The 24,841-nt window shown below is 47.7% G+C and overlaps 1 protein-coding gene across 2 annotated transcripts in view; it reads left to right on the top strand.

The window, feature by feature from the left end:
- The first annotated feature begins 157 nt into the window (after positions 1-157).
- SEMA5A (semaphorin 5A) overlaps positions 158-24,841 on the top strand; it is a 444,506-nt gene continuing 419,822 nt past the window's right edge. For both annotated transcript variants that reach the window (XR_009407368.1, XM_059416873.1), the window contains exon 1: positions 158-565. The gene's annotated coding sequence lies outside the window, so the exon portion shown is untranslated. The remainder of the gene's footprint in view (positions 566-24,841) is intronic.

Genomic DNA, 24,841 nt, shown 5'->3' with positions numbered 1-24,841 from the left:
GCGGGGCAGGGGCGGGGCAGGGGCGGGGCGAAGCGGCTCGGCGCTCCCTCCCGGCGCTCCCCGCCCGCGCTCCCCGCGCAGCTCTACTCGCCGGGAAGGCGGCGCCGGCGGCGGCTGCTCTCGCTGCGCCGGCTCCCGCGCGCTGTCCTCGCACCGCGGGTGGGCTCCGCAGCCCCCTGCCGGCCGCGGCCCGTGCCGGGTGGCGGCTCTCACCCTCCGCCTGCCCTCGGCCGAGGGCGGCCTGGCCCTTCCCGGGGGCTCCCCTCTCCTACCCGTGGCTCCCTTTTGGAGCTGGCTGGGGCACCCAACTTTGGCTTTCCTCGTCCGTCGCCCCCGCTGGGCGCGAACCTGCTCACCCCCGGCCCAGCTGCGCTCCCGGGAACCGTGCGGCTGGCGCTCACACCGACGTCCCCAGCCCGGAGAGCGCGGCGAGTGGCGGGTGGCTCTGGGGAAGTGGCAGGGGGCGGCGGCGGCCGCTGCCCCGACTTCCCTCGCGGGTGCACTGAAGAGGACCCTCCGAGGTGCTCCGGGGCCCCAGGCGCATGAGGAGCGCGCCTCGCACCTGGTGAGAGACCCCCGCCCGGTCCCCGCGTGGCCGCGTCCTCAGCCCCGACCGTGCCGCGTTGCTGGCCGAGACCCGGGGGGCGGCAGTGGTCGGCGGGCGGGTCGTGTCAGTCTCAGGTAGGGTCAGTCCGCAGGCGCTGGGCGGGGGACAGCCAGTGGCTGCGTGTACAGGATTAGGACTACCGTCCGTGCGGGGTACCCACAGTTGAGCTAGTGCACGGGCTGGAAGTTTGTGACCCTGTCTTTGCCGGGGTCGCAGCGTGCCGAGGTAAGGAGCGGAAGCGACGCGGTGGGCGACCTGGTAGTGGACGAGGCGGGACCCCCACCCAACACCTCGGGAAGGTGCGCAATGGGGCTTTGTGTGCGCACCCGGCGCGCGTCCAGGAGCGCACTCGGGAGCGATGCACGGGGTCCGGAGGGCTTGGGCGTCGCAGCCCCGCCGGCTGGGCAGGTTCTCCTGTTCGAGTTACAAGGGTTTGGCGGGGCGCGTGAGAAACCGGGAGGCAGTGGGACTTGGGCTCAACTCCGCCAAACGCTTTGGTGAATGAGGGAGGATGAGGCTGGGGATGCTGGGGCTCAGCGACGCCTGATGGGTTGCAACCCGGCGAGTCGCTTTCTGCGGGCGTCTAACGCGGCTGCACGGTTTCGCATCCCCTGGATCAGGGTTTCGGGGCCGGAGGTACATTTGGGCCCCGGAGGGAAACCGGTCTTGCTGCGATATGCGGGGAATTGTCGCCGAGAAGTGCAGTGGACTCGCTTCCCGCGGCGCCCAGTGCCCGGGCCTTCGCAGTCGGGTCCGGATTCCTAGGGCTTTGGCGGGAAGCGCGTTCACCTCCTCGCCCTTTTCTTGCTTTGTACCTGGGTGCAGCGGCTCAGAGTTGGGATTTAACTTTCCTGCGCCTGCGGCGGCCCGGGGATTGCCGGCAGGGGGCGCTGAGAGCGAGCGCTAGAAGCAGGAGAGAGGATGCTGAGAGCAGTTACTCGGTTCTGGGTGAGTGGGTGGGGGTCCCAGTCAGCAAACAGCGGGACCGGGCAGGTCTTGCAATGATTTCACAGCGGGTGAAGGGGAGGGGAGCTGATCCGTTAGCCACGGGGAGCTTTCAGCCTTGCTAAGAGAAGGGACTGGAAAGATGGTGGCCAAACACAGGTCATCTGGATAAAGGTTCCTAACAGAGACAAACGTGTCCCTGCAAACTCTTCCTGTCTGTGCCTCTGTCTTCCTCCTTGTGAGTATTTACTAGAAAATAATATAACAACAGCAATAATAATAATAATAATAATAATGTGAGTTAGGATTAATGCTGACAAGATTTTGTTCCTTAGGAGCTCCTTAGTTAAAATGCGAGGAGTAACAAATGGTTTTTGCACCTTGTTTTTGAGAAGTACAATCATAGGTCTCAGCTGATGCAGACAAGCTCCGTCGTAATGGCCAAATTTGGAAACAGCAGATATGTTATTAATTTTACTGTTAGTCTTTCCTCAGTAGACACAGAAAGACAAGAACAGTCTTTACTTAGGTAAGATTTTTTAACACCTAATTAGGATTGCTAAGTTAATTGCTGATCGTGCCAGTTTTATTAATGAAGAATGGGTGACGTTTACCGTGCACTACTTGGAGTGACCAGTTCACAATTTTAGTTCAAGAAGATAGCACCTTAAATTGTGTTATCACTTAAACAACTCTTCTTGTCTATGCCTGTATTTATACCAAATGAAAGATGGATTTTTTTTCCTTATTTCAACCATTTTCTAGTTTTGTTTGGCGGGGGGGAAAGCAGCCCAAGATGTAATGGTTTGGGCCAGTTGAAATACAGATTTTCTTTTCCCTTGAGTTTCTTTCTTGTAAAAACTTTGCCACAAAATCACGCTCATCTATTGTGTTGCAAGGTCACCTAGTCATTTGCACACTCTTGCACCTGAGGGATGAGGAACTGGTACCTGTTTTTACATGCTTTTAGCTTATGCATACTTGCCTTAATAGGGAGAAGATGGATGATGCTAATCGTTTTATGCCTTTTGCGAATTGCACTAACTTATTTGGTTGTTTTAATGGTGAACAGCTGCAGGAGCCCTGCTGAGAGCAAAGACTTTGGTCTCCTGGGTGGTAAAGCTTGTCTCTGTCCAAAAGTTTTTGAGATGTGCAGAATCTGGTAAAAATAAACCTGCATTCTTCTCTGCCGCTTCCTTTTACAATTATTTCTTCACAATGTCTGGACGGAATGAAACAGAAACAGTACAGTGGCTGTTAAAAGTTGTTGGCTCTGGGGCCATAAGAAATATATGCACATTGATGTAAGCTTTTGCTTAAGCTTTAGACGGTGCACAAACGTTCTGAAGACCGATGCATGGCTTTGCAGTGAGAAGTTTTGCTTGAGAGGCACTTAACACTCTTAATTCAGGGACAAATGTTAAAACCACAAAACTTTTCTTTGTTGCACGCCAGCTCCCTGGGACTGTGTTGAATGCTGCTGATGTTAGAGAGAGCTGCTTAACTGAACCACTGCCCAGTCTTTATTAACTTGATCATTATTTTGAGTGATTCCAAATGTCTTTCTTGTTGGTTACAAAATCACTGAAATGGAGGCTTTGCTTCTGATAAAAAGACAGCAGAGTGGGGGAGGGGTAAAGAGAACTTTGCTAAATGGCCAAAGGTATAAAGGCATTCCATTTTATAAACAAGTAATCGTGAACTCTAGAAATAGCTAAGTTAAGAAACTGATCCCAGCGAGAAGGATTGCCTTGCAAATCACGTAGTTTGTAAGATAGAACAATTAATTAGTATATAATATGTCTGAGTCAAGGCCTCCATTTCTTTAGCGGTATAGGTATAGTGTTTGAGAAAAATAGTCTTACATCCCGCCGCAAATCCTCCATAATTCTTGATTCTAAAATTATACCAAAGTTGTATTTAAAAATGCTCCTGAAATTGTTGCTATAGTTACTCAAACAAATTGCTTACAGTATAATTATAACACCAAGGTGGCAAATTTTTATGTTTAGTGTTAAATAATTTTTAAAATGTTAATTACAGTGTCTAACAAATTGAGTTACACCCAAGTGCAAAGTGTGTGGCGTGCAACCTTGTACATTTCTGTCCACCTGCATCTGTTTGCAGATTTGCACAGAGAAAGCAAACTATTTTCTTAAGTACTAAGATGAATATATGTAAGTGCTTGGAGTTGTTTGTACTGTCTTTGTGTATGGTTGTTGACAACACATTTTCACATATGTTTCCGGCAACCCTTTAAAATCGAGATGCAGAAGTTTTGTTGAGAATTAGCGGTTTTTATCCCTCTGCTTGCTGCCTTGTAGAAGTGATCTGCTGTAGATAGGGGGCAATCTGCTGTCTCTGATCCCTGCACAAATGGGTAGCATCATAATGATAAATTCAACACGTGATGCGAGTAGCTCATTCAGAAGCAATCTGAAGAGGCAGCTTTTGGTATGCTTGATAAATGCATCGCTTATTTCTTTGATGAATTTGTTAGCTGGATATATAAAATCAATTTCTAACAGCAAGACAGGAAGAAAAAAGTTAGAGTGGACTGGAATATGCATAGATAAACTTTTCACTCTCAATGAGCCTACCAAAATGAAAACTTGATCCAAGAGAAGATAGTGTGTAAGCAAATTATTATAGCGTGCTAGTAACAATACAATCCATGCCATCTAAAGGTTGCAGAACTAAGATCTACCTCTGAATTTCAGAGTATTTGGAAGCCCGGCAACTTCAAAGGCAAGTTACATTTCACCTGGGTTATGACATTTATACTATGATTAGCCCAACAGTGGGCTCAAGAAACAGAAATGTTTTCAAAGGAATTGCTGTTTTTTTTTCCTTTTTCCTTTTTCTTTTCCTTCTTCTTTTTCTCTTTCTTTTCCTTCTCTTCCCCCTCCTCCTTTTTTTTTTTTTTCTTGTCCAAGATGAATGGTTTTCTGACAAGAGCAAAGATGGTCATACTTTATTCCTTTTCCTGAGTTTTGAAATATACTGGAAGGTACTGTTGTTCTGGAAGAAAACAAAATCCTTCCATTCTTTGCTCTTTTTTTCCCTACATGTGTTTGAATTGGTTTCCTGATGAATATTGAAAAACACTATATTCTGAAGAGAATACGTTGTTCTGGGCCTGAATATCTTTTATTTCTGGAAGGCCATGAACCCACTAATCCCTTATCTTCCCTTCTTTCATTCCTTATTTGTCGCTGTATCTCTGGGATTGGCCATCCTGCGGCTCATGTAAGATGATGAGGAAGTATATGTTGGAACAGTTTTATTTTATGTTGCATTTTTATGTACATTTGTGAGTAGATCGTATTACTGCAATAGGTAATTCAATTACAGATACGTATGATAAATAGCCAGGAGAGTGATGGTATCAGAAGCCAGCTCTACTGGAGAAATAATGCTGTATTTGCTGAAATGTGAAATTAAATAAGTTCTAGGCAAGTGACAATCAGAACTGAGCAAGGACAAATTGTTCACAGGAAACAGAGCCTCTTTCATCAGTTTAGATTTACCCAACATTTGACATCGATTTATGATGGGCCTATGCAAAGAAAAGCAGAGTCAAAAAAAGTAGTAAGAATTCTGCTAAGCGGTTTCTGTTGAGTCGTTTGCAAAATCATCACACGGCCAGCGCTTGGCTTAAACTTCCCGGAAGAAATGCGTTCCAACCGACTCCAGAAAAAATTCCACACAAAGAATGGCCCTTTCTGTCGCAAAACTGGAGATATGGCTCGTCTGGGAGAGGGCACCCAAAAGCCGTTCGCAGCTGCCAAGGATGCGGCTGCCTGGTTCGCCTAGCGTGCTGCCAAGGGAAGGCTTCGGAGGCCAGGCACAGTGATGGTTGGCCATCCTACAACCCAGTCGATTTTAGCATCACCACTGGGGTCTAGGATTTCTGTTCCAGGACCGAGATTTCCATCTGCTGTACAACTCTCTTGAATTTAAAGCTGACAACATTGTAACTGGTGGTCTAAAGCAACAACGATTACTCTGGATATTAAACTCCCTTTATTCAGCAGACACTGGAGTTAAGCCTTTGTTAATATCCACTGACCTGCAGTAAGAACTAAATAAGAGCTTGTTTCTAAGACGTCTGTCATGGAAGTTCCTGGGGGCCATAGCTATGGACTTGACTTTAAGAAATTTGGAGGGCAACTCGGTTTGGAATGATGACCAGAAGTCCGTGGTTTTATAGAGCTGCTCGCCTAGTCAGGATGTTGGTAGATGTTCTGTTGAGGTCCCTGCACCAAGTCTGCAGGTGCAACGTACAGATGGACTTGGAGATGGCTGAGCCTCGGTGCTGGGTCTGCGTCTGAATCCCACGTCTGCGTCGGGTCTTTGGGTCTTTACAGAAACAGATACTCCAGAAGAAAAAGAGGAGGAGGAGACAGGAAGTGTGGTGGGCGTTCTCTGCAAGAGTGTTAAGGTGTTAGAGCCTCAGCAATGATGACACGAAACACACCTCCAGAACTGAGTTAGGGCCCAGAGGACAGGTCAAGGGGACAAGTTCTTCAATCTGCACAGAGTGATAAAACTAAGCCAGCAGGACTAGCTGCCTACTGTGTGTGGGGTCAGGGCTTGTCCCATTGTAGCTGCCTAAGTGCAGGATGGGTCTCTGGGCTTGGGAGCTCCCTTGGGCACTGGGCAGACCCAGGCGGGGGCAGATGTGCACTCCGGGCTGGGCAGCTTGACTTGGAAATTAGCATAAAAACACTTGATGTATTTTTTTTTTTCCCTTAAGATTTATTTATTTATTAGAGAGAAAGAGAGCATGTGCATAAGCAGTGGTGGAGGGAGAGGAAGAGAAGCCGAGTCTGTGTCAAGATTGGAGCGCCACCAGGGGCTTGATCTTAGAATTCCGAGATCCATGACAGAAGCCTAAACCAAGAGTCAGATGCTTGACCGATGGAGCCACCCAGGCGCCCCAAACACTTTATGTGCTTTAAGACATATATTAAAATGTAAAACATGGAAATTCAAGGATGTTGTTTACTCACTGAAAATAGCACCACATACAAAAAAATTCCAGGGAGCGTGCTGTATCTTCATGACAGAGCTTCTCCCATTTACCGAGATTTTAGAAATTCTAGAGTATTTTAGAGACTGTGGTAGCCTTTCTTATTTTATTTCTGAGTTTAGGCCAATCAGCCTGGTTACTTAGTGGAATTTATGGATTTAATAAGCTGAAACAGATGAGTGGATGAACAGAATGCGATACAGTCCCACAACGGACGAGTATTCAGCAAGAAAATGAATGAATTCTTGATCTGTGCTGCAGAACGTATGCTTAGTGAAAGAAGCCAGTCACAGAAGACTACCTATCAAATGGAAAGTCTAGAAAATGCAAGCCTGTAAAGACAGAATGCAGGTTAGTGGTTGCCTGGGGCTGGGGATTTGGGAGGGACTGACAGTGGACAGGCAGGTCTCTCTGGGATGATGGGAATGTTCTCAAACAGGATTGTGGAGAGACTCCTGCAATTCTGTACCTTTACTAAAAATCACTGGATTGTATGCTTACAAGGAGTAAATTTTATGGTATATAACTTATACCTCAGTAAAGTTGTTTTAAAAATAAAAGGAATCTGGGACATAATCTCTGCGCTGAGAGCGCCGTGCATGGCCAGCAGCCCAAACAGATCCCGCCGCGAAGTGGAAATTATATTCCGGGTTTCGGTGATATTCACAAAAGCGAGTGCTGGGGCCGTAGGGTGCTCAGGTTCGCTTCCTGGGGGCTGAACTCGGAACTGTGATCTTTTATGAAACTGAGCAAAGTGAGGTTGTTTTGCAAATAAGGCCACGGAGCAGAATGAAATCACTCGATTAAACTAACCAGCCAGCCTAGCTGGTCACTGTTTGGTGCACCTGCGAGACTCCCTTCTGCCAGTTTTGTTAGGTTGCAGGCTCTGGGCGGTCGGCGGGGTGGGGGGGGGGGTGGGGATCTTTCAAAACACAGAATCTCCTGGTCTCATCAGAGCTGCAGGGTCTGAACTCTCAGTGTATTGCTGTGCTAGTCAAACAGCGCTGCTTTCCTGTGACCGGGGAAAATCTCACGATGCCTGCTTCTGTGTCCTTGTACATTTTTTTCATAGGGCATTTACTTCCGCGGGTGAGGCGGGTGACGTCCAACAGCCAGACCCAGTGGCAGAACACAGGTTTTTAAATGCACAGGGAGGGCCTGAGTACTTAAAGGAGAGGGTGGTGGTGGTGGTTGTTGTTTTTCTCCTCTTTTGGCAGAAGAGTCATAGAATCACTTTTAGCTCTTTCTGTGCAGCTCTGATGAGTCCAGCAGTTAAAGCAGGACCTGAAATTAGGTGATGCGTAGAGATCCATGTGAATTGTCTGTAATTTCCTTGCTCTTTGAGTGTTGTCTCTGGGTGGAAGTGTGTCTTGAGCTCTCCCTTTTTGTTCATTCCGATTTCCATCTGCCGAGTGCATCGACATCCTCTCTGCCTCCTGCTGTGGGGCGTCCTCAGCTCTCTCTCGGGCACCCTGCCCTCCCCACACCAGTTGGTGTCCACATGGTGACTTTACGTGGGAGTGTTTAGTTTGGCATCGACTGTCCGAGGTCCAGATAGACCCCGTATGGCTTTTGGGAGCTGGCTGGGACTCACCAGCCTCCAGGGCTCGTATGCCTCTGTCTGTGTAGTAATAAAGTATTTTTATCCAGCCCTGTGATGTTTTTGGGCAAGCATTTTCCAACAACGTCTCATTTCTTCAATTCTTGTAGTTGCGTGCTGAAGCTGAAATTGTTGAAAGGTTCGGATCCTAGTGCAAGAGCTTTCTTGACCTCGTACCGATGTAATTTCTGATTGGGGTATTCTGAATCTGCCTCCTCCCAAACTGGCAGCCTATCTTAGACACAAATTAAGAGTAATATTTATAAAATGACTATGTTTTTCTATTACCAGTCCTAATTTATGACTCACCCTTGGTGAGTGACAAGGGATAATTTTTGCAATTGCTTTAGTATTTCCTAATGCTGGTTGGAGGGCAAAGGGGTGGGTGACATTTTTATTTTTATTTTTAGACATTTTTATTTTTGATGTCACTTTTGATGGTTTTCATTGGTCATTAATGTACTGTTAGATGGGTACTTTTTAGCAGTTGTTTTCTGTCATTTTCAATGAGCTAATATTCCCCGGATTTCAAGGACAACTAGTTAAGCATTCTCTTCAACAGATTGACTGGGTACATGATTAGAGCAATTTCCATGTTGCTAGGATATTTAGTTTTGAAACATGAGGGAGAAGAAACGATGTGCTGTTCTCCTGTTTTAAGACCTCCCTTAGAGTAACTGTTGATTTGTGTTGGATCTGGTAGGTGGGGGAGGGGAAATCATGAGAGTAACACGGAGTGTTATACAGAGAATGGCGTGAAGACATTGCCCTCAATGGGGAAAGTGTATTAGACCTTTGCTTTGGATGCTTTTTTTACTTTTTTTCCTAAAACATTTCTTTTTCTGGAAAGCATCCAAATGGTAACATCAAATATTGATTTTGGACACTAAAATCTATAGGATCCTAACTTTACTCAGGCAGCTGGGAGCACAGGGAAAAACCTGGAATGTTCACTCTACAGCCTGGGGCTCTGCAGTCCCTTCTATCTGCTGACTCCTCCTTACCTTACATCCTGTCAGTGCTCTGAGATTTCAAACTGGGGGATCTTTGCTAACCTGTCAGCGAAGGAGAATGCCTTTAAAGTCTGATCTAGGAGGCAAAGATAGGCAGTTCCATTATTTAAGTTTGAGATTTCTGGGCTGTATGTATAAAAGAAAGGCCATGTTTTCAGAGCGGGGGTCCGGTGCCCAGATGCTCAGTGTGGGAAGGAGAGTGTTGAACTCTGGTTTCCTCCCGGTTCCAACAGAGCTGCTCCTCAAATGTCCTTCTATGGCTTTTCCAATTTCTCTGCTAATCCAGCAGGCTTTTAATTATTATGTTTCTCCTTCCCCAGAAAGTTTGGAGCGGAGCTGAGCTCATAACGCCCTCTGATCGACCCTATGGTTTCTAAGAGGACCCAGCTCACTCTCTTTCCCTTCCCTTCCTTTTCTGTGCCCTCCCCCACATGAACATGAAAGCGCTTTACCGGGTTTTGCCCTGGGTCTGGTGCTGTCAGGCATCTCCACTACCTGACTCTTGGCTGAGGGGTTTCAGAGTTACTGTCGATGTCCGCTGACCACGACAGACGTGTTCTCTTCCCCCAGAATCTGGTTCCTGCAGGGTTCCGTATTGGCTTGCAGAGATCGGATCTCATCGAGGTCAGTTATGAGTGTCCCAGGAAGGTTGTTAAGTTACGTCCCATCATTTGCTCCACTTCTCATGGTGCTCTCGAGCTGGGGAAAACTTGCTTCTGCTTATCAGATAACTGTAGAGAGGGAGAAGCATTTGCTCCAAGACAGCAGGAACCCCTCTTTCCTGGGGTCACAGTCAGGATAGAAGGGACCGGAAGCCTTGGGGCTTTGAATCCCTCCCACTCCCTTGGCCACTGGTCAGACCACCAAGGTGGTGCTTAGCAGGTAACCCAAACCCAGGTACTTCGAGTTAAAGTACTTTCTACTCTACCCACCCCCCCCTTTTTTTTTTTTACAATGCACGTCTTAAATTCGTGTTTTCCTCCAACTTGCTATAAGTAAAAAATGCTCCCCTTGGATGTAAATTGTGCAGCGGTCAGGAGGCGGGGCTGGCAGTGGAGACCGGTGGTGGGGGAGGGGAGCCTGTGCAGAGAGCTGTGCAGGCCCAGGCAGTGATTCTTGGCTGTCTGCGCCTTCCAAGCAGACTCCAAAGTTAGGCCTGAAGCCAAATTTACTCTCCGTCTGCCAGCAGGGATGGAATCCCGAGGTCCTATCACCAGCTTGTGAAAAGAAATCATTCAGAAAACTGCAAGCTGATAAGTAGGAATTGCAAAGATCCATTCACTTGAAAGCTTACGCCCGCAAATGTTATTTAACTTTGAACAATTTCTCCAGGCCCACCTGCTGGCTTTCCATCTCCTTGAGGTTTATCTTGGTGCCTAGGAAAGCCTGTGAAGGATTCACAGTGGGAATCTGATGGGACATGCCCCAGGGGTGATAGCAGCCAAAGGGCCTTCCTCAAGTCCCCCACCTGGCTCATTCCTGACTTGAGAGTCTGTGCACTAAGTTCACTTCTCCAGAAATGCATGGAGTCAAGGTAGATGCTTGGACTTCAGTCACTAAGGATACAAGCCACAGGACTGTAGAGGGGAAGCCCAGTCTTCATAGTAGTCAGATACCCTGTCAGTTAAAATACCTTGAAGAGAATTTTTAAGAGTATCCACTGATGAATTAATTGTTTATTGAGGTAGGCACAAGGAAATCAATACTTGGAACTTGGACCATGGCTAAGGAGTGGAGAGACTTGACAGGAATGGGGAAGGGGCTACACCGAGTCATGTGCCATGGATTTTTAATTGGGAAGAAGTGGTCTATTTCCCAGTATTTACATAATATTTAAAAGGACTTTTTTTTTTTTTTTCCGGTAGTGCAAATTATAACAAAAAAAATATCACACCCTGCAGACTCAAACACAATTTAGAATTGTATTTTATGTATTTCTTTTGGTTGCTAGAGAGGAGTAGTGCAGGCTTTGGGGTGAGTTTGGGATAGAGAAGTTCAGATAAACATTTTTCATTTGATCTTTGTGACCTTGAGTTTCTTGATAATCTTTCAGAAAATCCCAGGTGTTTTATTTCTTTATTTATTTATTTGGGTGGTCAATTACTTTTCTCTTTTCTCTCTTAAGGGACTTAAGACTTCTTAAGCCTGGGATGGTAGATTAGGGAAGCTCAGGATGGTGCCAGCTGGCTTTCATGATGCTACATAGTGTCACCTTCCTGTTTCGGAGCACCCAGCTCCATCGGTGGGTTGGTTTGGCGGTCAACATGAAGGAGGCGCCGAGAAAGGAAACTATCGCCCTGAATAATGGAGACCCCCCCCAGCCCCAGAGAATGTTGGTTTCATTTAGTCTTTTTTCCATTTAATAAAGTCTACACTGGCCTTTTCTGTCCTCTTCCTGTGTCCAAGACGACAATCATTTGCAAAAGCCCCGACCCTTCTGGTTGTCAGTGCACTTGTGATTCACAGAATAGCCCTGGAGCACGGTGGTACGGTTTTCATGGGACCACAACGGCCCCCACAGGCTGGAACACTGGCCAGGCTGCCCCTTGAGTGGGCACTGATGGAGCCCCTAAGTCATGGCTACGAGTTCGCCCCCCCGCTGGTGTGTGATCAAGACTGTAGTGACTGTACGGTCGTGCATGGACCTGGCTGCTGGGTTGGTTTGGCCACTAAGTAGTAAGTGCTTCTCAGTGGGGTTTTAAGTTTTTTTCAATGAAAAGCATACTTTCCCCAAAGAACTGGCCATGGAGCTCAGAATTCCAGCCTTGGGATTGTGGGAAGGAGCGATAAGCGGGAAGAATAGGACCATGATTACAGGCTTGGCAACATGGTTATCAAGAGGGCTGGACAGAGTGCAGATAGTGGATGGCTCACTCTGGGGACAGATAGGAGGGCCCTCAGGGCCAAGCGGTCTTCAGGGGTTCTTCTTTAATTGCACTTTTGACTGAGCACCTGGTTCAGTTAAGCCTGCAGGGGTAAATTTAGGAAAACAAACCAAATGCACCTTTGGGAAGGCTGCTGGTTTCGAAGTGTGTAGGAATGCTTCTGTTTACTTTGTTCCTCTCTAGGTAAGGGCTACTGTGTCTTTTTTAAACCTAGCTCTTGGTGCTGTTGTTGGTTTCTGCCTATTAGCCATTTTGCCAGATAATGTTATATTTTATGGGTAGATGGATGTCACCCATGTGTGACAGCTTGTGTCGGATATTTACAGAAGGGGGCCATCCGTGCCAGCCAGGTCCATGTCGTGCGTGCGTCCGTCCTACATGTGGGAAGAAAAGATTTTGTAGGTGTATTTCTATCAAAGAGTTCGGCATTAGACTTTTAAGGATTGGGAGAAAGCTAAAGGAATTCATATAAAGACATAATTAGAGTATGCAGGGATTGTGTGAAATGTAACATGTTTGAAATGCTTTGCTTTCTGAGCAGTTGGGAGGTTGTTAACTGTTTCCTTTTCTCACATTGGCTTCCAGATGATTAATTGGATTTACTTAATTAAATGCTCCACATTTAAGTGGAGTGGAGGCCCAGGGAGTAGTCTGAAAATAGTATCAATTATTTTCTATTGATCTACAATATACGACATTGTTTGCTTATACTTAGAGCAAAGACATTCAGTTCTATATTAATTATCTTTCTTTTTTAAATTATTTAACTGTGAGTTCTAAAATGAAATATCTATTTAAAATATCTTATGGATGATCTCAAAAATCTCATATCTTGAAATTCTATTCCTTTACTGCATTCCAGGGGAGTCAACCAGCTTTGAAACTAGAAGCACTTTTCTGTTGCTGCCACAGTATGTTGAAATGTTTGGGGGGGGGTGGCTGGGCTATTTTTAGCAAGTTCAAATGTATCCTGTGGTGGCTGATTTCCAATGATCCAAAATTAGTCATGGGATCTTGGACAGCATAGTGTCAAGGGCTCAGACAACCAGCTTGCTCAACATCTTTGCATTGTCAACCTGAATCTGGCAGGAGGATTGATTGCTTTGGTCCAACAATGCATCATTCTTTGGAGAAAACAAAAGGATAACCCCTCACTGTGAACAAAGGGGTCAGAAGCTGGGCGAAGTGGGTGCTGAATAAAATTGGCCACAGTTCAGGCTGTTGGAAAGATGACAGATTCTTGGTGATGAGGACAGTTAAAAACTTAATGGGGGTATTTTTATTTTATTGGAAGGGGCATAAAGGTCAGCAGCTGAGATGCTCCCCCCCCTTTCTGTTTTGTTTACATGAAAAGCAGGTCAAAGGACAACCTTTAGGGCAGGAAAAGCTTGCTTATTGCAATAGTCTTTCATCTATGGAAAAAAGGAAAGCGACAGTTACCCTCCTGAAAAGATCTCCCAACTCATGTTGCCCCCAATCATGCGAGAGCCCAATGCCCAATTTGTTTTGAAAGAATTATATTTCCATTTCCCATGTCTAGAGAAACACTTCATTATTAAATATATATGCAACGTACTGTTGTCCTTGATCGCTGATGACTGTTTTTCCTTAAGCTTTTGTTGTTTTTATTGTTGTTCGCTTGTAATCTGTAGTTTACAAGAGGATGGGCCAATTTTTAATAGTTTTATTCTGACAAACCTTTTCTGTTTTTTTTTTTTTTTTTAATTAAGAGGGAGAGTGTAGGTGTTGGTGGGGGACAGCGGGAGGAAGGGTGGGGAAGAGGTAGAGGGAGGGATAGAGATTCTTCAGCAGGCTCCAAGCTTAAATCAAGAGCCCCTCTTTCCTGTGACCTTAATTCCAATTGACATGGGAGATGGAGATTGGTTTGATTCGAAGGAAGGTAGTGCATTTGGTCGAATTACATCCTGTCTGTTGAAGGTTGAGGGCCTCTTGTTTGATGGAACCCTTCCATAGAATTCTAGAATTTGGAAGATAGTGAAGCTGTCCAGTGTTTGCCTCCAGGCAGGGCCTTTTCTAAACCCTCATAGAGGGATGGTGACCTATTATCTTCTTAGAGAAGGGTGTGGGCAGGGGCCCCTAATTACAATGTGGGCTATTTATTTTTACTCTAGTGCAGAGGAGCCCAAGGATGAAAGGTAGCATTTGGTCAACTAAAAAGCATTGACCAGAAATTTCCTTAGTGTCAGAGCCCAGGCCCTGCCTTGGGAATACGGTGTGTACAGGACAGAATTTCTGCCCTCTTGGTGCGCGTTTTCAGGAACTGAACAGACACCCAGGATTGTCTAGAACCCCGCCCCAGGACGGCCGAGATGGCAGGTGCAAGAGTCCGGCGCGGGCTTGGCTGGAGCAGTGCTCTTGTCCCCGTGCCCGGCTCCGCTTCCTCACTTCCCCGGACTCCGGGAGCCTAGAGGCCTGGCAGCTGCATGCCCAGGCGGCCTGGTCCCACGTAGGTCCCCTCTGCCCAGGACGCCCAGCTGCCCTGTCGGAGCACCGGCAGCGGATGCGGGGTGGGCGGTGGGCTGGGGTCTTCTGATGTTCTTCTCTATTAGCAGAAAATAGGAAGCTTTGAGCTAAGTAAGGCTCCAGGTGTTCATGGACTTGTTTTCATGATCTTTGAGAAGTTCATGGTCACCTGGATGCCGAGACTCCTGTTTGACCAGCCAGCCTCTCGCAGGGCGGCAAACGTGCGGTGCGTTTCCCGATGGTTTCCGGGACAAAGTCTCACGATTCACCCGCACCGCAGGACTGCCTTTCCCGGTGTTTAATGCACTTTGCATTCAGGCAGAGAAAATCAGCCTTTCCTGAAATGGAAGAGGCCCGGGATGTGGACGGGAGAGTTGGTGCTGGAACAAGGCTGCAGCCCAGGGGCTCCTGCGGAACATCCGCGCCCCAGCCGCTCCCTGCTGCGCATGCGCACTTCCTAGCCCCAGAGCCCTTGAGCGGCGCCGCCCCCTGGGCTGGGCTGTATCCCACCTTGGGAGATGCTGCAGCTACTGTCTCTCTAGGGTTCCAAAGGCCGCTGGCCAAGTCCACACTCTACTGAGTCTGTTTGAACTTGACACCCTCCGGGTCTCATGGTGCTTGAGTTCCAGAAAACTACTCTGAAGCCCCCAGTTCCAGATGAGCCAAGGGGGACCAAGAGCAGCGAGAATCTGGGGACCGAAGGAGCAGAAGGAGGTCTTAGCAATACCTCCAGCCGCAGGAAAGAACTCTCTCTCCATCCTCACTTCCCCTTCTTGCTGAAGAGCTTTAAACCGAGTGAATGATAATTGGAGGCTAACTTCGTAGTTGCTTTCAAATACACCCGTGGCATTTGATAAAGGTTGAAATAGGAGGCGGCGGGCAGTGTTTGAAAGCACGTTACTAGTTTATAATTTAAAAAAAAAAAAAAAAAGTCTGGCTCCAGTTCAATAGATGGCTTAATGATGCTGGCAGAGGCCTGCGGGTCACTGTCTGAGATATTCCTGGCATAAAGAGCTTGCATGTTTTATTTTGTTTTAATTGAAGTTTATTAGTGGTAATTTCGGTTCAGTAGCTTAGCATGAAAGGAAGGCCACAGCCCTATACCCTGAAGCTGGTGGGAGGAACAGGCAGGGGAGGGGAGGGGGGAGCTCTCAGCTGCCAGGCAGAGGCAGGCTGCCTCGAAGGCCGCCAAGGGGCATCCTGACCTCTCAGAGAGGTGCTGACAGGCCCGGCTGCCCGCGAGAAGGCTGTGGGCACTTTCGTCTGAGTCACGTGGGGTGGAAGCCGCCAGAGCAGGGCTGGCACCTGGAGGCAGGCGCTCTTCTCACCCAAGGCCTGGCCGCCGTCCTTAGGTGGTTCCTTAGCTGACAGCTGCTTTGCGCTTTTAGAACTGAGAGAAGATTTGGATGGGCCAGAGCCTTCTGGAGACTGGACTCCGACAGGCTCAAAACTCAGGCCGCCCTTCTGCTTCTTTCTCGGGATTTCCGGAAGAACGAAGACTTGCAGGTACAATCATCATATGGTGAGAACTGCCTGAGCACAGAGCCCTAGATCTCTAGACCTCTTGATCTGGGTCATCCTGAAATCTGTAGGTGCCTGGCTTCCAGGTGAAATTGTTTTAGTACCTGGGAGTATAGACAGATAATGTAGTTCTTATTTCTAGGGCCCGCGTACCCTTACTCTCCTCTTAAAGGTAAATATAATAAGCCTTTGAACAAGGCTTCAGGGTAGTGATCCCACAGCTGAAATCTGCATATCATTTCTGAGTCTCCGAACTTGACTCAACAGTAATGGCCTACTGTTGACCAGAAGCTTTGCCAATAACATGGATGCTTGTTTAACGCATTTTGTGTGTTGTATGCATTATACGCCATATTCTTACAAGGAAGTAAGCTAGGGGGAAGAAAATGTTGCTAAGAAAGTTGTAAGGAAGAGAAAATACATTTATAGTCCTGTACTGTAGTTATCAACAAAAAATCCGTTCAGACCCATGCATCTGTAAATGCCATGGTTGCCTTTGTTTCCGTGATCTATGGCTGTGCGAAATGTTATCCCATACCTTAGTGGTCAAGGACATTCATCTGTTACTCTCCTCCTCAGTCTTCCGGGGGAGCCGGGCTCAGCCGGGTGGTTCTCCTTGGGTCCCTCATGCCGTGGCTGTTGCATGGCTGGGGCCCTCCTCCTCAGAGGCTTCCAGGGCTGGATGTTCAAGATGGGTTCCGTCACACGTCTGGCACCAGAGGGTCCCTCCGTGTGGCCTCCCTCCTCTTAGATGAAGACATGGCCTTCAAGAGGCAGGAAACACAAGCTTCCAGGCCATCTAAGGCCGTGCCCAGCACTGGCACTGTATTCTGTTGGTCACAGTGGCCCCCGGGCTTTGCCCAGATTCCTGGGTAGGAGAAATTGAGTGTGTAGGGCTGGGCCAGTGCCAAGGCATGGTGTGGAAAAACATGTGGGAGAGGATAGTGTGTGGAGGCCATCTGTGGAAAAGTACCGTCTGCCACATCATTCCTCATGTTCAGAGTCTAGGAACCAACAAAATAAATGTGTAATCACTCGCTAAGGTCAATCAGACTTGATGCCACTTCTAGAACGACAGGATTTGGAAGACATCACATGGGTACTGCAGACTTGCAAATTACAAAATGAGTGCTCTCTTTTTTTCATTAAAAATGGTTTTTTTTTTAACGCCATGATGAAGATTGGTTGCAGGATATCCTTAACTATCAAAGCCCTGTAGATCTTTTCAATATGCTTAGGAGGCAACATGAATGTACAGGTTACCAGAGTAGATTTGGGATTGGAGAGGCCGGATTTGGAGCTCAGTTCTGTGAGAATTTGAGGAATGTCTTAGTCTCTGTGGTCGCCTCTCTTCAAGTCGGAAAGAGCAGTTCCTGCCTGGTAGGTGACCTGACACGATGCCAGCCTGAATGCGCGTGGATTTCTTGCTCCATCGTGAGCATCCTGTAGTGTTGGCAAGTGTCCGTGTTGTGAATAGAAATTCTCTTGACAAGCCCAGGTGTGGGTTAATGTCTTCTTCTACCCAAAAAGCACGTTGCAGCAGGATGCACTTGGATCAGCTCCACTGGTAGGCCACCTGCACAGGAATGCCCACAGAACCGTTGGAGGGAGGTGGGAAGAAAAAGGAATTTGCCAAAAATAAAAACAGGGCTGGGAATTATTGCTTGACTTTGCAAAAAAGCAAATCTCTCTTGATGTTAGGAAAAAGTAAAACAAACAAAGAAACCCACGGTCGGTCGATTTCTTGTCTGTTTGTGCTAGGTATCTTCTGCTTTCCCCTGTAGATCCTTTCTGGAGCTTTTTCAGGCTTGGGAGGTTCAGCTGTATGAGCAGCATCCTGGGCTTGCTGGCCTTCTGCTTCTGGATGGCTTCCTCCTATGGGAGCCTTGAAGGGGTTGAAAGAGGGCTCGTGCCCTGAGGAGTGTGCATCGCTGGCCCCATGCGTCCTTCCACCACGGCCTCCGTACCTGCCAGGGGGGCCCACTACACGGCCTCCCACAGCTCTCAGAAGTGGAAAATGCTCCCTCCGTCCAGCCCAGGAGGCTTGGAGCCGGTAGCTGAGTGGACTCAGGGCTCCTGATTCCCTCCCCATGATCAATCCTCTCTTTGTTCTGATACCCACGTGGAGGGCGGCCTGAGTCCCTCAGAACCCCGCCTACCCCATCCCTTGAATGATGGCCTTGACATCCTTTTTCAGTTGGTTCTGTGACAGCTGCTCCTGCCAGCAAGGGGACAAGTGTGAGCAGTTAAGAACTCCATTATGTTTTCTAATGCCGGCAGAGAGCGTTCGAGATGGATGCCTTGCCTCGTTGCAGTCACGGCCTTCTCTGATCGGTTTTTGTACGTTATTCGGGGGTCACCTAAGTCATACAGCTCAGCAGGGGTGAAGCAGACCCTGTGGCTGGAAACTTGATCTTGTGCTGAAATTGCACTAGAATCCTGGCCACCGGATTGCTGAGCGTTGACGACCACCAGCGAGGAGGGACCTGGTGGGACTGGGTGACAACTTGCAGCTTAAAGTCGGGCTGCCCCAGGGCTTCCAGACCTTCCATCACCGATGGCTCTCTGGGAAGACATTGCCTCTGGAGCTTGACCAAAGGCTGACAGTATTTCCATTAGCAAATCAGGAGTCTCTAGGCTAGACGTTCCTGGTACGCAAGCTGACGTCTTTACTGGGTAATGGACAGCTGGTTTGCATAATTAAAGACACCTGTATATGTTAGGAATAAGTTTTGAGAAAATCAGTAAACTGTATTATCCTGGGACAGCCCTCCTAAATGGGTTCTGAGATATACTTAATCTCGGATACATAAACACACAAAAATATCTGTTTACCTCTTGATTTATACACCCACATCCCACTTGGCATTCTAGCTTCGCCCGAACTTAAATGTTTATTATCCTAGTGTTTCGTGTGCTTTTAGTTAATTGATGTGCGTGGGGAAGAGGAGGACCCTCCCGGCTCAGGCAAGCATTTCCCCATCCTTTCAGTATTTACATGAGCTTGGGAAGCATTTGGTGCCAAAAACTTTGCAACTCAGCGTACAATACAAGTTTTATAGCAGGTTGTATTTTGGATGAAATGTGTGGCTTCTAATGAGAAAAGAAATGCTCCTTTTGATGACTTTCCTAGTTATTAATAACCTCAAAGGGGTTCCCAATTCTCCGGAGCTCCCCATAATTTTTAAAATTACAATTATTGCAATCTTTAGAGTGATTATTTTTCCATAATGTGGCCTTATAAAGGGCCACAAGAACAGATCCTCCAAACAGTACAGTTTTGGCTCCGGATTCACTTATTTCACATCTCTAGAACTTACTCTTCGAGAAACAGTGCCTCTGTCATACCGTTGTCTCACCCCGCTATGGATTCATGCTCATGGGGAAAAGATACTATGTTTCTCAGTCTGCTGTGCAAGGAATTTCAGCCTCTCTGAAAACCTTCCCATACTTTTCTCATTCTTGTTCCACTGCCCTGAGGAGTCTCAGCAGAGACAGTGCCTAGAAGCAAGGCGGTGGGGGGGGGGCATTTTGGGTTGTCTCAGTGACTGGGGGGGCCCCTGGCATGTGGGGACCGAGGGCCAGCATAGCCATTATTATCTGTTTTCCTTGCTTGAAGAATCCTGGTACCTTCCGGCTCAGAATCCAGCTCCTTCTCGAGTCCCAGCTCCAGCCTGACCTCCCAGGGAACGCACTACGCTGCTCTGGCCTGCTCCTGAAATCCTGGTCCTCTGCTGTCATTGCAGGTTACTGGATGTAAACACTCGGTTTACACGGAGGGTTGACAAGGTTTTCTTAAAAAGGGTCGAATGGCAAGTATTTAGGTTTTGAAGGCTACATGGTCTGACTACTTGGTTGTGGTGTTGTAGCACAAAAGCAGCCACTGGAGCATGCAAAGGAGTGGGTGTGGCTATGTTCCAATAAAACTTTATTTATACAAATAGACAGGGGGCCAGATTTGGCCCACAGGCCATAGTTCCTGACCCTTGGCTTAAAGCATATGACATATCTATTTTTGTAGTTCAAAAATAGTCAATAGTGAACTATTGGAAATTTCATGGGATTCAGTATAATACATACCTTGTCGTGAATCTCCTTATCATCTGAGTGTGTGCCTCATTTCTACTCCAAAGACATCCATATCTCTCTTCTTCCTTCTCTCTGTGTGTTTGGTATTAACTTGTTTATAACCTTCTGTGGTGCCCCAGTCAAACCCTGAAATATTTTGGTCCTGCAGTGAACACATGTTTAGTAAGGGTTTGGAATGCAGAACCCTAAACTCAAACTCCCTTCCCTGAAAGACCCCACGTTGTCTTTGTTCCAGGGTAATCTCGCGGTTACCCTGGAACGTGTTCATGTCTGTATTGATAATTGCGTAGATAGCAGTTGAGATATGCTGGGTCCTTATCCTGTGACCAGGGGCATGTTCATTAAAATTGTGGTGGTTGTTACCATCTGTACCTGTTTCCTAGGGCTGCCATAACACACATTTGGGGGCTTAGAGCAGGCAAGATCTGTCCTGTCACTGTCCTGGAGGCCAGGAGTCTGAAATCAAGGTGTGGGCAAGGTTGCTTCCTTCTGGAGGCCGTGGGGCAGGATCTGTTCCCTGCCTCTTCCCAGTTTCTGGTGGGGGCCCACAGTCCCTGGGTTCTTGCTTTGTAGATATCTCTCTGGATTTCACTAACGTCGCCCTGTAGCATTATCCCTTGGTCCCTTCTTAGAAGGATAAAGTCGCTTGATTAGGGCCCACTCTGTTCTGGAATGATCTCATCCTAATTTAGCCAGTGACATCTGCAAAAAAACCTTATTTCCAAATACTAGAACGTTCTGAGGTTCCTGGTAGATGCGAGTTTTGGGGGAGGCACCATGTCATTCTGCAGCCCAGGTGTAGCATCTGTAAATGGGTGATGCAGAGTGCCCCAGGAGGAGGTCTGGTGTGGCCTTGATGACTGATCAGTGACTGTCCCCTTGTCTTTTGTCCCTCCTTCTAGATTTCTCTACATTTGTGTAATAATTTAGATGCTTCACATACATTGTGTTTAACAGTTTTGACTTAAGAGATTTTGTAAACAGTTTTATGTAGTACGGAATGCTGGCAGTTACAGCTGAGATTTGAAAAATACACCATGAAGATTTCTCACTTTATAAATGCTTACCATTCCCTCATTTTTGTGGGATTCGTGAGCATAATTATAAGAGAGCATAATTTTAAGAGAGGTGATAGTACCGGAGCTTACATCTCTAAGGGGACTTTGATAAGCTAAGGCTCTGCAAAAAGAGGCGACATTTAGACATTTAAAATAGGCCCACAGCCGGTGCGTCTCATTTATTTCTTCTACTCAAATCATAATTGTCCTTTGTGGGGACTCAGTGTGGCGATTACACGGCTCCCTTATGCATGTCTCCTTTATCAATTTCGTTTTCCTCTTGAGTGGGAGAGTTAATTCCTGTTTTATCTAAATAAAGAACAGAGTTTTTTCAGCTTATAATAGATTTTAAACAGTCTCATATTATCTATATAAATCAAATCACCTTTATTGCTTACTAATTGCTTTATCTTGTAAAATTGTTTATATCTTTATCTTACTTAAGCTCAAAGTATGCGTGTACACAGTAGTTTGGAGGAAAGAAAATCACCTTCGAGAAGCTGTTTCAATAGCGTTAGGAGCTATGTCGTCCAAACTACGCAGAAGGCTGTGCAAATTCAGTTTCAGTTGAAGACCAACTCCGTCACGAACTGGGTAGAAACTCTACAACAGAAACGTAGCAGGTAGAAGCTGAATTATATTAAGACCTGTTGTTGGGGCCAAATTTAGATTTTAGTTTTCTGAGTAGTGTTAATTTCACAGTTAGGATGAACCTCACAGGCATGGTTTAACTTTCCAGGTTAAAGCTGTTCATTTGGGAAGTCGAGGAACGAAAACCCATTTGGGAGAACGAGGCAGCGCTCGCGACCCCCCTCCCTTTATTTGCTCCCCGCTTGGGGTCTTTGCTCCATTTTCTCTCTTGTACATGTAACCCGGCTGCTCCAGAGGCTTCAGATCCTTTCTCCTGGTGGTCCCCATCTTGCCTTTTTCCCCGGAAGCTGTCATCACCATTTACAGGTAGCCAAGCACGTCGATGCTGTGTTAGACCGGGAAGGGGAGGAGATGAGGTCTGTTGGGAACCCAGATTCCCTCCCCCTCCCTGCAGATGGGGTCACTTAGCACGGGAGGCTGCCCGAGCCTGTGTTCTGGAAGCCCCAGACAGTCTTGGCCCTCGGGGAACAATGGGTCGATCGCTCTGCGTGCTCTGGACCCCCAGGGAAGGCGAAGGAAGTCCCGGGACGGGTGCAGTAGCAGGGACCTGAGCATCTGCTCAGATGCCTGTGATGCTGCAGGGACATCAAGCAGGCACTCTAACCTGTCACCTCCTCCCTGAAGGATGCCAGGTGCCCTCCTTGGAGAGGGTGATCGTCATGGACCACCAGGGACACACCGACACACGCTGTTGGTGGGGGCAAGTTCAGAGCTCAGCAAAGGCAAGGAAGTACTTGAGTTGAAGATCGTCCATCCACCAAAGAGTGGATGGACTGTTGACAAGGGAGGTTTTTTCTTTGTCACTTGTGGCCCCCAGAGCAGGAAACAAGGATCAGCGAGGGAAAAAAACCTTAATCATGTAGAGTCACAAAGAAATGCAATGGGCTGGGCTTGAGGCCTCAAATGGGATTGATAAACCACTTGGCAGGAATATTCAGAAACGCATTAAATCCTGAATAACGAGCCTCCGGCATTGCTGTGTGTTTACCATTATTTTTGTTTTAGTTTGTATTCCCGAGTCATTATTTCTAGACAGAGGACCTTTGTGTATTTCAAACAAAGTAAATTAAAAAAAAATTTAGGGTTGTTTTTGATTTACAGAAAAGTTGCCAAGCTACTGCAGAGAGTTCCCGTATGCTGCGCTCACAGATCCATCCCTGGTCTTAGGGCAGCGTGGTTCGTGGGCCACAGTGAGAAGCCAGCATGGGTCTGTTGTTATGAACCCAAGTAGGGACTTAGTGTGTACTTCCTCGGGGTCCCCTTCTCCGCATCCTCTCTCTGTTCCAGGGTCCCATCAGGACCCCACATGGTGCCTCGTTGTCTTGCCTAGGTTCCTCCTGCTGCTGTTCACTCTGTCAGTCTCGTCCTTGTCTGGGACGACCTTGACAGTTCTGAGGAGTGCTGACCAGGGATCGTGCAGAATGTCCCTCAGCGTGCGTGTGACTGATGTTTTCCTCACCACTCGGCTGTGGGGGGTGGGCTTGAGGAGGCCACAGGGGACCTGCCATTCCACTGCACCTTACTGGGTGGGTGGCGGCCGCGTCCCACTGCGGATGCTGACTTTCATTCGCCTGGCTGAGGTCCTATAAATGTGGTGTGACAAGTCCTCCAAAGACGGGAGGTGCCCTTGGTCCTACGTGAGCCCTGCCCTGTACGGGCCCCTCCCTGCCTGCTCCACCCTCTCCACCCCTCCCCCTCTGGCTCCCTGTCCCCCATGCTGGCTCCAGAAGCCCCTCCTTCCAGAGATCATCCCCCTGCCTGCTTACCTCCTCCCCACCCCACTCTGGTTGCCCTTCGTCCTGCTCTGTTTTCCCCTTGGGCTCAGCAACACGGGCATCTTGGGCAGGTTTGTCTGTGTGCTGCTGTCCCCTTCCCACGAGGCTGGGGAGTGTGCTCGCTCCACTGAATGCTCCCACGAGGCTGGGGACTGTGCTCGCTCCACTGAATGCTCAGCCCTTGCGAAGGTGCCTGGCACTTAGTAAGTGCTCAGAAAACACTGAACGAGAAGCAAACGAATGAGGGATTTGCAGGAAGAAGGGTCATGGCATTTAGACCGTGACCCTTGGCATCGGAAGTTATGGTTTTGGGGTGAAGGAAGGTCGGTGCCAGGCCATCGTGACGGGCCTTTCCTAGATGCCCTTCAGGGGCACCCATGGCACTTGGCTCTTTTCTGCCCTCTTTTCTCACAGGATTCTGCTTGGAGAGCTGTGGGGTTTGATGACGCCCCCTTTCCCCTAGCACTTTTCTTCACAAAGGACTGAGCTTGTGTTTTCTGCACGTGTTACTGTATTTGCAGTGGCACATTGTGAGCATTCAAAGGGGTTTCTTTCTTTTTTTTTTTTTAAATAAAGATTTTATTTATTTATTTGACAGAGAGAGACACAGTGAGAGAGGGAACACAAGCAGGGGGAGTGGCAGAGGGAGAAGCAGGCTCCCCACTGAGCAGGGAGCCCGATGTGGGTCTTGATCCCAGGACACGGATCATGACTGAAGGCAGATACTAGATGACTGAGCCACTCAGGTGCCCCTCAGATGGGTTTCAAGCAGGGAAATGCATCCGAGTGTATCAGAAAGGAAGGGGGTCTCGCAATTGAGGTAATAAACGATGTCTTAGAATGCAACAGTGATTTGATAGAATGCTCTGAAATTTGGTTGGATTTGCAGCTGGATTTACAGGCCTGAAAAGCAGCCCGTGCTCGTCCTAGCTTGGTCTGAGTGTGATCTTAGCACGGTCTCAGCTGTCCCAGCTGTCTTAGCTTGGCCTTAGTGTTAGGAGTGGGTCAGGTCGTCGGGGGCCGGGGTTCCCAACAAGAAAATAAGGAATCAGGATGGTGAAAATAAAACAGCACGACACCCTGCTTTGTAGCTTAGACAGAACGGCACTGACATTCTGGTTTGCAGCCTTTGCAGAAATGCAAAACGTACTAAACTAAGTGAACCACAAAAGCATTTG

Source organism: Mustela nigripes, chromosome 12 (assembly GCF_022355385.1).
Source record: "Mustela nigripes isolate SB6536 chromosome 12, MUSNIG.SB6536, whole genome shotgun sequence".
NCBI classification, from domain to species: Eukaryota; Metazoa; Chordata; class Mammalia; order Carnivora; family Mustelidae; genus Mustela; species Mustela nigripes.
The sequence above is the reverse complement of the archived record's forward strand: the minus strand, read 5'-3'. Positions and strand labels throughout refer to the sequence as shown.